This window comes from Salmo salar, chromosome ssa16, assembly GCF_905237065.1.
Source record: "Salmo salar chromosome ssa16, Ssal_v3.1, whole genome shotgun sequence".
NCBI lineage: Eukaryota > Metazoa > Chordata > Actinopteri > Salmoniformes > Salmonidae > Salmo > Salmo salar.
Genome location: NC_059457.1, coordinates 77,821,435 through 77,832,609, shown reverse-complemented (window position 1 = coordinate 77,832,609; position 11,175 = coordinate 77,821,435). Strand labels below are relative to the sequence as shown.

At 40.0% G+C, this 11,175-nt stretch overlaps 1 long non-coding RNA gene across 1 annotated transcript; it reads right to left on the bottom strand.

The window, feature by feature from the left end:
* Nucleotides 1-961: 961 nt before the first annotated feature.
* LOC106592483 (uncharacterized) lies at nucleotides 962-8,037 on the bottom strand. Its single transcript, XR_001325650.2, has 3 exons — nucleotides 7,998-8,037; nucleotides 6,108-6,238; nucleotides 962-2,076 (listed from the first exon to the last, which is right to left on the bottom strand). It is a non-coding gene; the product is annotated as an uncharacterized lncRNA (long non-coding RNA).
* Between the last annotated feature and the right edge of the window lie 3,138 nt (nucleotides 8,038-11,175).

Below are 11,175 nucleotides of genomic sequence, written 5' to 3'. Positions count from 1 at the left end.
ATATACCTTTGACTATTGGATGTTTTTATAGGCACTATAGTATTGCCAGCCTAATCTCGGGAGTTGATAGGCTAGAAGTCATAAACAGTGCAATGCTTGAAGCACAGCGAAGAGCTGCTGGCAAATGCAGGAAAGTGCTGTTTGAATGAATGCTAACGAGCCTGCTGCTGCCTACCACCGCCCAGTCAGACTGCTCTATCAAATCATAGACTTAATTATAATATAATTAACACAGAAATACGAGCCTTGGGTCATTCATATGGTGAAATCCGGAAACGATCATTTCGAAAACAAAACATTTATTCTTTCAGTGAAATACGGAACGTTCCATATTTTATCTAACGGGTGGCATCCCTAAGTCTAAATATTGCTGTTACATTGCACAACCTTCAATGTTATGTAGTAATTATGTACAATTCTGGCAAATTAATTACGGTCTTTGTTAGGAAGAAATGGTCTTCACACAGTTCGCAACGAGCCAGGCAGCCCAAACTGCAGCATATACCCAGACTCTGCTTGCACAGAACGCAAGAGAAGTGACAAAATGTCCCTAGTTAAAATAAATTAATGTTAGCAAGCAATATTAACTAAATATGCAGGTTTAAAAATATATACTAGTGTATTGATTTTAAGAAAGGCATTGATGTTTATGGTTAGGTACACATTGGTGCAACGACAGGGATTTTTTTCACAAATGCGCTTGTTAAATCACCCGTTTGGCGAAGTAGGCTGTGATTCAATAATAAATTAACAGGCACCGCATCGATTATATGCAACGTAGGACAAGCTAGATAAACTAGTAATATCATCAACCATGTGTAGTTAACTAGTGATTATGTTAAGATTGATAGTTTTTTATAAGATACGTTTAATGCTAGCTAGCAACTTACCTTGGCTCCTTGCTGCATTCGCGTAACAGGTAGTCAGCCTGCCACGCAGTCTCCCCGTGGAATGCAATCGGCCATAATCGGTGTCCAAAAATGCTGATTACCGATTGTTATGAAAACTTGAAATCGTCCCGAATTAATCGGCCATTCCGATAAATTGGTAGACCTCTATTAGGTATAGTAGTGTAGTATTATGGAGTGAAGTCGGAATGGTAGATCCAGGGTTAGGTATAGTAGTGTAGTATTGTGGAGGAGTCTGAATGGTAGATCCAGGGTTAGGTATAGTAGTGTAGTATTGTGGAGGAGTCTGAATGGTAGATCCAGGGTTAGGTATAGTAGTGTAGTATTATGGAGTGGAGTCTGAATGGTAGATCCAGGGTTAGGTATAGTAGTGTAGTATTATGGAGTGGAGTCTGAATGGTAGATCCAGGGTTAGGTATAGTAGTGTAGTATTGTGGAGGAGTCTGAATGGTAGATCCAGGGTTAGGTATAGTAGTGTAGTATTGTGGAGAAGTCTGAATGGTAGATCCAGGGTTAGGTATAGTAGTGTAGTATTATGGAGTGGAGTCTGAATGGTAGATCCAGGGTTAGGTATAGTAGTGTAGTATTATGGAGTGGAGTCTGAATGGTAGATCCAAGATTAGCTATAGTAGTGTAGTATTGTGGAGGAGTCTGAATGGTAAATCCAGGGTTAGGTATAGTAGTGTAGTATTATGGAGTGGAGTCTGAATGGTAGATCCAGGGTTAGGTATAGTAGTGTAGTATTATGGAGTGGAGTCTGAATGGTAGATCCAGGGTTAGGTATAGTAGTGTAGTATTGTGGAGGAGTCTGAATGGTAGATCCAGGGTTAGGTATAGTAGTGTAGTATTGTGGAGGAGTCTGAATGGTAGATCCAGGGTTAGGTATAGTGTAAGTGTGTGGATGTACCCTCTGAACAGGTCTCTCCGGTCCACTCATCAGGACAGATACAGACTCCACTCTGCAGCTCACCACCGTTGATACAGTCCAGAGGGGTTGTGGTGGGATAGGGGAGACTGATACTGGTGATAGAGGTAGGGTAACCAGTAGTATTTAGGTAACCAGTAGTTGGAGGTTCAGGGGTTAAAGGGTCATCAGTAGTTGGGGTAGTTATGTCAATGGTGGTTGGAATGGCAGAGGATGTGGTGAGATCCCCCTGTGGAAAAGAGACTTTAAAAAAGATAATTAACTCAGTAAACCACATAAACAAGGATACATAGTGTCAGTTTCTATAATCATAGGAGGTAATCCATGCTGTTCCATATAAGACCTGACAGTAGCCAATTTACAATCAAGTGTCTGCATAAAAAAAAAAAAAACAATGTCTTCATAGACACTAATACAGTTGAAGTCGGAAGTTTACATACACTTAGGTTGGAGTCATTAAAACTCGTTTTTCAACCACTCCACAAATGTTTTGTTAACAAACTATAGTTTTGGCAAGTCGGTTAGGACATCTACTTTGTGCATGACAAGTAATTTTTCCAACAATTGTTTACAGACAGATTATTTCGCTGTATCACAATTCCAGTGGGTCAGATGTTTACATACACTAAGTTGACTGAGCCTGTAAACAGCTTGGAAAATTCCAGAGAATTATGTCATGGCTTTAGAAGCTTCTGATAGGCTAAATTACATAATTTTAGTTAATTTGGAGGGGTTTTCTGTGGCTGTATTTCAAGGCCTACCTTCAAACGCAGTGCCTCTTTGCTTGACATCATGGGAAAATCAAAATAAATCAGCCAAGACCTCAGAAAGAAAATTGTAGACTACAAGTCTGGTTCATCCTTGGGAGCAATTTCTAAACGCATGAAGGTACAACGTTCATCTGTACAAACAATAGTACGCAAGTATAAACACCATGGGACCACGCAGCCGTCATACCGCTCAGGAAGGAGACGGTGCAAAAAGTGCAAATCAATCCCAGAACAACAGCAAAGGACCTTGTGAAGATCCTGGAGGAAACAGGTACAAAAGTATCGATAGCCACAGTAAAACGAGTCCTATAATCGACATAACCTGAAAGGCAGCTCAGCAAGGAAGAAGCCACTGCTCCAAAACCGCCATAAAAAAGCCAGACTACGGTTTGCAACTGCACATGGGGACAAAGATTGTACTTTTTGGAGAAATGTCCTCTGGTCTGATGAAACAAAAATAGACCTGTTTGGCCATAATGACCATCGTTACGTTTGGAGGAAAAAGGGGGAGGCTTGCAAGCCGAAGAACAACATCCCAACCGTGAAGCACGGGGGTGGCAGCATCATGTTGTGGGGGTACTTTGCTGCAGGAGGGACTGGCGCACTTCACAAAATAGATGGCATCATGAGGAAAATTATGTGGATATATTGAAGCAACATCAAGACATCAGTCAGGAAGTTAAAGCTTGGTCGCAAATGGGTCTTCCAAATGGACAATGACCCCAACTATACTTACAAAGTTGTGGCAAAATGGCTTAAGGACAACAAAGTCAAGGTATTGGAGTGGCCATCACATAGTCCTGACCTCAATCCCATAGAAAATTTGTGGGCAGAACTGAAAAGGCGTGTGCGAGCAAGGAGGCCTACAAACCTGACTCAGTTACACCAGCTCTGTCAGGAACAATTGGCCAAAATTCACCTAACTTATTGTGGGAAGCTTGTGGAAGGCTACCCGAAACGTTTGACCCGAGTTAAACAATTTAAAGGCAATGCTACCAAATACTAAGTTTGCTGCTTCATCACACCCACTGGGAATGTGATAGAGGTCGACTGATTATGATTTATCAACGCTGATACCGATTATTGGAGGACCAAAAAAAAAAGCCGATACCGATTAAATCGGACAATTTTTTAAAATGTCTTTATTTGTAATAATGACAATTTCTCTCTATACGATTTGTATTTCACATACCTTTGACTATTGGATGTTCTTATAGGCACTTTAGTATTGCCAGTGTAACAGTATAGCTTCCGTCCCTCTCCTCGCTACTACCTGGGCTCGAACCAGGAACACATCGACAACAGCCACCCTCGAAGCAGCGTTCCCCATGTAGAGCAAGGGGAAAAACTACTCCAAGTCTCAGAGCGAGTGACGTTTGAAACGCTATTAGCACGCACCCGGCTAACTACCTAGCCATTTCACATCGGTTACACCAGCCTAATCTTGGGAGTTGACAGGCTTGAAGTCATAAACAATGCAATGCATTGCGAAGGGCTGCTGGCAAACGCACGAAAGTGCTGTTTGAATGAACGCTTACGAGCCTGCTACTGCCTACCATCGCTCAGTCAGACAGCTCTATCAAATCATAGACTTAATTATAACATAGTAACACACAGAAATACGAGCCTTAGGTCATTAATATGGTCAAATCCGGAAACTATAACCTCGAAAACAAAAGGTTTTCCTGTCAGTGAATTATGGAACCGTTCCGTATTTTATCTAACGGGTGGCATCCCTAAGTCTAAATATTCCTGTTACATTGCACAACCTTCAATGTCATAATTACGTACAATTCTGGCAAATTAGTTCGCAACGAGCCAGGCAGCCCAAACTGTTGCATATACCCTGACTCCGCGTGCAATGAACGCAAAATGACACAATTTCACCTGGTTAATATTGCCTGCTAACCTGGATTTCTTTTAGCTAAATATGCAGGTTTAAAAAAAATCAATACACAGAAGTATATATTTTAAGAAAGGCATTGATGTTTATGGTTAGGTACAGTCGTGCAACGATTGTGCTTTTTTCGCAAATGCGCTTTTGTTAAATCATCCCCCGTTTGGCGAAGTTGGCTGTCTTTGTTAGGAAGAAATAGTCTTCACAGTTCGCAACGAGCCAAACTACTGCATATACCCTGACTCTGTTTGCAAGAGAAGTGACACATTTTCCCTAGTTAAAAGAAATTCATGTTAGCAGGCAATATTAACTAAATATGCAGGTTTAAAAATATATACTTGTGTATTGATTTTAAGAAAGGCATTGATGTTTATGGTTGGAGCAACCATGTAGTTAACTAGTGATTATGATTGATTGATTGTTTTTTATAAGGTAAGTTTAATGCTAGCTCGCAACTTACCAACTTACCTTGGATTGAATCCCCGAGCTGACAAGGTAAAAATCTGTCGTTCTGCCCCTGAACAAGGCAGTTAATCCACCGTTCCTAAGCCGTCATTGAAAATAAGAATGAAAAATCGGCCAAATCGGCATCCAAAAATACCGATTTCCGATTGTTATGAAAACCTGAAATCGGCCCTAATTAATCGGCCATTCCGATTAATCGGTCGACCTCTAGAATGTGATGAAAGAAAGAAATCACTATTATTCTGACATTTCACATTCTTAAAATAAAGTGGTGATCCTAACTGACCGAAAACAGGGAATTTTTACTAGGATTAAGTGTCAGGAATTGTGAAAAACTGAGTTTAAATGTATTTGGCTAAGGTGTATGTAAACTTCTGACTTCAACTGTACATCCTTCACAAGAAAAGGATATAACATAAATCAATCATTTAAGAAAAACTCAACTTCAAAATTCATAAACCAAACTGTAAAAACAGTAAGGTTATATATTGGTTATAATCAATTGATAAGTTAAATGTATCATACATCTTTGCACATCGGAAGTGAAAGCAATTTTCCGATCCAGTTCTCCATCATACAAGAAACTTAACACCAGCATCATACACTGAGTATACCAAACATTAGGAACACCCCCCACCCCCCCTTAGCCCTCAGAACAGCCTCAGCTCATCAGGGCATGGACACTACAAGGTGTCAAAAGCATTCCACAGGGATGCTGGCCCATGTTGACTCCAATGCTTTCCACAGTTTTGTCAAGTTGGCTGGATGTCCGTTGAGTGGTGGACCATTTCTGATACACACAGAAACAGTTGAGCGTGAAAACCCCAGCAGCGTTGCAGTTCTTGACACAAACCGGTGCGCTTGGCACCTACTACCATACCCCGTTCAAAGGCACTTAAATCTTTTGTCTTGCTCATTCACCCTGTAAACAGCACACAAACACAGTCCATGTCTCAATTGTCTCAAGGCTTAAAAATCATTCTTTAACCCGTCTCCTCCCCTTCATCTACACTGATCGGGGTGGATTTAACAAGAGACATCAATAAGGGAAAAGAGCAGGTGTTCTTAATGTTTTGTACACTCAGTGCATGTCTGAACATCTTAAATCACCCTGAATGAATCAAATATAGAGCAAGTCTTACCTGTAGCAAAGACAGCCATAATCCATAGCTCCTTCATCTCTGCTGTTTACAGGCATGCAGTGTCAGCAGACTACACATTATTAGGACGTCTGTTGGTCTTATGCTGTGCTTCTCTCCACCTGTCACAGAGACTGCAGTAACATGCAGGTACCAGTTAATGATTTAGTGATGAAATTAAGGGGAAAGTAACGTTACTGTACATTGGCTCCAACACAACCAATGTTGTTAACAGGATCAGTAAAGACAAAGAAGAAAATTCTTTGAAAATAGAACAGACATGACTGGATGAATAAATTAGATACACATGGATGGATACTGTGATGACCAGTCAACCAATAGCATTACCCTTCTCTATGCAAAACATTCTTAGTTGCAGCTGGGAAGGTACAGCACAGCAGACCTTTTTGGCACTAGAGCAGGTGTAAAAAAAATTATGGAAGTGTCTTGGAGGTCTGGATTAGAATTTGAGGACACTAGAGGGTATACTTCTCTAGAACAGGGTTTTCCAAATTCGGTCCTGGGGTAGGAAGTGAGTTTCCTAAACTGGGTGGGGGTAGAAAATTCCACTTAAGGCCCCCAAAACGTTAGGGCTGGCTCTGACTGCATGTGTGGGAGACACTTCCTTCAAAGTTGTCCATCACTGTTCTAGTGGGAGTTTCTACCATATTTATTATTCCAGTAATTTCCTTTCAAATCAGTGAAGGTGAACAAATTCAAACTTGGGGAGGAAAGAGCGAAACTTGGAACATATGGCTAAGACTGGAGGTAGCTAGCGTACTATCCCTTGCAGGACAGATTATGGCAGCCAGCTCCATAGACCAGGATGAGATATGAAGAGGATGGGTTTCTAAAGGCAGCAGGACAGGTCAACAGTAAACCCTGAAGTCTCAGATAGACAACTCAAGTCTTAATCTGTCCAGAGACTCCAGAGCCAGGAGATGAGATAATGAGGCGAGGGTTTACCAGGTAGATGACAGGACAGCCTATTGGCCCTAATGAAGGCTCAAAGGCTTTTGTATCACTTTATTGAACTGTCACTTTTTTCCATAAAATAGTGAGTAAAATGTATAGCAGTTCTCTAAGAATGTACCCCTAAATGAACCTTGAATTCTTGAAATTAGACATACATCAGTGACAGTGAATATGCTCAAAGTGTTTTCATAAACATCTCTATTTATCTGCACATTAATGAGGAAGACTGGTGAACAGTTTGGACATCCTTTAGAGGAAGAGTTTGGCGCCACCGCATGGCAGTTGAAGGTAGACACAGAGGTTGCGTCAAAAATCAAATGGAATTGTCACATGCTTCGTAATCAACAGGTGTAGACTATCAGCAGCGGTGCCTGGGTAAAATCACTCGGGAATACCAAGCCCCCCCCAACAACAACAAAAAAGCCATATTACAACCTGTCCTGTGATAATTGTGCTATAACCTGTTAATTCGTAATCTTTGCGACCGTGATATAGGTCTAAAGGCCGAGACAATAAGAAGACAAAGCGGCAGAATAAATTCAACCACACCTTTGTTTTATCACAAAACCGTATAGCTCTGTCCAATGAAGTCCACAGAGCATATTACGTGTACAGTAAGACAGTTACATGACCTACAGCATTGTCAAGCAAGTTAATGTTTCGAAATTTTATGACCACTAAACTACTATTGAATTAGAACCAGTGTTACCGCAAGTCGCAAAGAAAACAGGAGCTGCCTCCACTATTCCAGCACCATTTCAACTTAAACATTTGATCATTAAATCACCTCTGCTTTGTCTAATACAGTCACAACAAAAAGATACCAAAAACAATTTAGTCCAATCAACGTAAGCTAAATATGATGTGGCTGTCCTGGTTCTGATTTCTGTGTGCAAGTAGAAAAACATGTTAACCTACACTACTTGTAGAGAAACGCCAATGCCATCCTCCTCGCTTTCATGTTGAGGACACGGTCTATCACTCTGTCATACAGCAGTACACGCTTTTATTTGTTTGTTGTCCTAGGCTACCTAGCTAAAATGCTTGTTCGCTAGCCTAACTTCAATTCGAGGCAACATTAGCGAGTTAAAACATTAGCCTTCTACATTTAACGTTACTGTAGCTACATATTGAACTTCCATCCTCTCAGGCCAGTGGCACAACAATGTATGAATTAATGGTTGGATCAGAATCGCCATTACGGAAGATAAATAAAACCACAAGTCAAAATCCCTATCTCCATCCATGGCTAATTTAGGAAAGGGCTTTTTTTTTTTGCTAGCTAGCCACCGGAGGACAACAACACAACGAGAAGCAACAATTCAAGTTTATCTGTCAATGACGTGTGCTCTCAATGGGACTTGAAAGGAGTGACGCCAAAATCCAAGCTTGCTTTCCTTGACACTTTTTTTTTGGTGAGTCAGTATGGAGCCAGATAGCTGCCAAAAGGTTTAACGTACGCATCGTTAGGATAGTAAGAAAATCCATATGTAAATTGTTAGGCTCATAAGAAATGTGTGAAGCGTAAACATGAAATTTAATCTGTGAACATATGAACACCACATTACGATTACAGACTAACATTTTAGGCTTGAACAAATCTGACATAAAATAATACCTTTCAGTTTTGCCAGTTTCATCTGAATTTATGAAATTGCTTCTTCCAATTATTGATAAACATCCACTTGTTAAGAAACTGACTGTTAGAACTGTTAAGGCTCCATGGATTGATGAGGAATTGAAAAACTGTATGGTTGAAAGGGATGGGGGAAAAGGAGTGGCTAATAAATCTGGCTGTACATTTTGACTGGTTTACTTACTGCAAATTGAGAAATTATGTGACTAAACTCAACAAAAAGAAGAATAAACTTTATTACGAAGCCAAAATCAATGATATAAAGGAATATGGAGTACTTTAAATAAAATTATGGGCAGAAAGACAAATTCATCTCCATATTTCATCGAATCAGATGGCTTTATTCATCACAAAACCATTTGATGTTGCCAATTATTTTAATGATTATTTCATTGGCAAAGTGGGCAAACTTAGGCAGGAAATGACCACGACAAACAGTGAGCAATTATATTCATGCATAAAAAACAAATAATGAAATAAAAGCAGTGCAAGTTTGAATTTTGTAAAGTTAGTGTGGGAGAGGTGGAAAAATGATCGTTAACGGTCAATAATGACAAACCTCCTGGCATTGACAACTTAGATGGAAAGCTACTAAGGATGGTGGCTGACTCTATAGCCACTCCTATCTGTCATATTTTTAATCTGAGCCTAGAGGAAAGTCTTTGTCCTCAGGCCTGGAGGTAAACCAAAGTAATTCCGCTACCCAAGAGTGGTAAAGCGGCCTTTATTGGTTCTAACAGCAGACCTATAAGCTTGCTGCCAGCTCTTAGCAAACTGTTGTGTTTGACCAAATACAATGCTATTTCTCTGTAAACAAATTAACAACAGACTTTCAGCATGCTTATAGAGAAGGGCACTCAACATGTACTGCACTGACACAAATGATTGATGATTGGTTGAAAGAAATTGATAATAAGAAGATTGTGGGAGCTGTACTGTTAGATTTCAGTGCTGCCTTTAATATTATTGACCATAACCTGTTGTTGAAAAAACGTAATAAGGCTAGGTGTCCCGCTAGCAGGACAACTTCCGGTGAAACTGGAGGGCGCGCAATTCAAATAAATAATCATAAAAATGATATATGGTATACTACCCACCACTGCGACCTGTATGCTCTCATTGGCTGGTCCTCGCTACATATTCTTCACCAAACCCACTGGCTCCAGGTCATCTATAAGTATTTGCTAGGTAAAGCTTTGCCTTATCTCAGCTCACTGGTCAGCATAGGTCCGTTATGCTCTGGTTTGAGTCACGTTGTTCGAACTGGCGAGAGCTTTCCGAGCTAAAGGTTAGCTGATGACCGCTAGCAATGGTTTGCTGACTGATAGTTGGTAGGTAGTTAGCTGGCTAGCTTCAATTGAGGGATTCCAGATCCGAAGTAAATAGAAATACTTTAGAGATAAAAAAGCAGATCCACGCCACATTGGGTGAGACGGGTTGCAGGAGAGTATTTAGAAGTTGAGGTTTAGGAAATATTTTTTAAAGATATGCAAAGAAAAAGATGTAAAAAGATATATACAAGGGACACGACAAAGACAAAGATGTCTGATTTTTTTAATGGTATATTTCACTGGTCACCCCCAAAGCCAACACCTCGGTTGGCCGCCTTTCCTTCCAGTTCTCTGCTGCCAATGACTGGAACGAATTGCAAAAATCACTGAAGTTGGAGACTTATATCTCCCTCACTAACTTTAAGCGTCAGCTGTCAGAGAAGCTTACCGATCGCTGCAGCTGTACACAGCCCATCTGTAAATAGCCCATCCAACCAACTACCTACCTCATCCCCATATTTGTTTTTTGTTTTTCTGTTCTTTTGCACACCAGTATTTCTACTTGTACATCCTCATCTGCACATATGTCACTCCAGTGTTTAATTGCTAAATTGTAATTACTTCGCCACTATTGGCCAATTTATTGCCTTACCTCCTTACTTCATTTGCACACACTGTATACAGATTTTTCTATTGTGTTATTGACTGTATGTTTGTTTATTCCATGTGTAACTCTGTGTTGTTTTTGTCGCACTGCTTTGCTTTATCTTGGCCAGGTCACAGTTGTAAATGAGAACTTGTTCTCAACTGGCCTACCTGGTTAAATAAAGGTGAAATAAAAAATAATATATATATATTATTTTATACAATCTGTGAGTAACAAGGTGAAAATTAACCCTTTTAAGAGGCAGCTCAACTGAGCAGTTGACAACCAAATTAAATGAAATGAAATTTTATCATGCCATTTATTAAAATGATCATGTGGTTTTCATTATTGGACTCCTATCTATTTACACAAACATTCAAAGATGTGAAGGTGAGAGAAGACGTTAACGTGAGCAAAATTGATCCTGATTAATCACACACTTTCAGTACTAATTGTGTATAAAATGGGATATGACATGACTGTAAAATGTTTTTGCCTCAAACATAATTTTGGTATCATTTAATTACTAATATGTTGTTATTT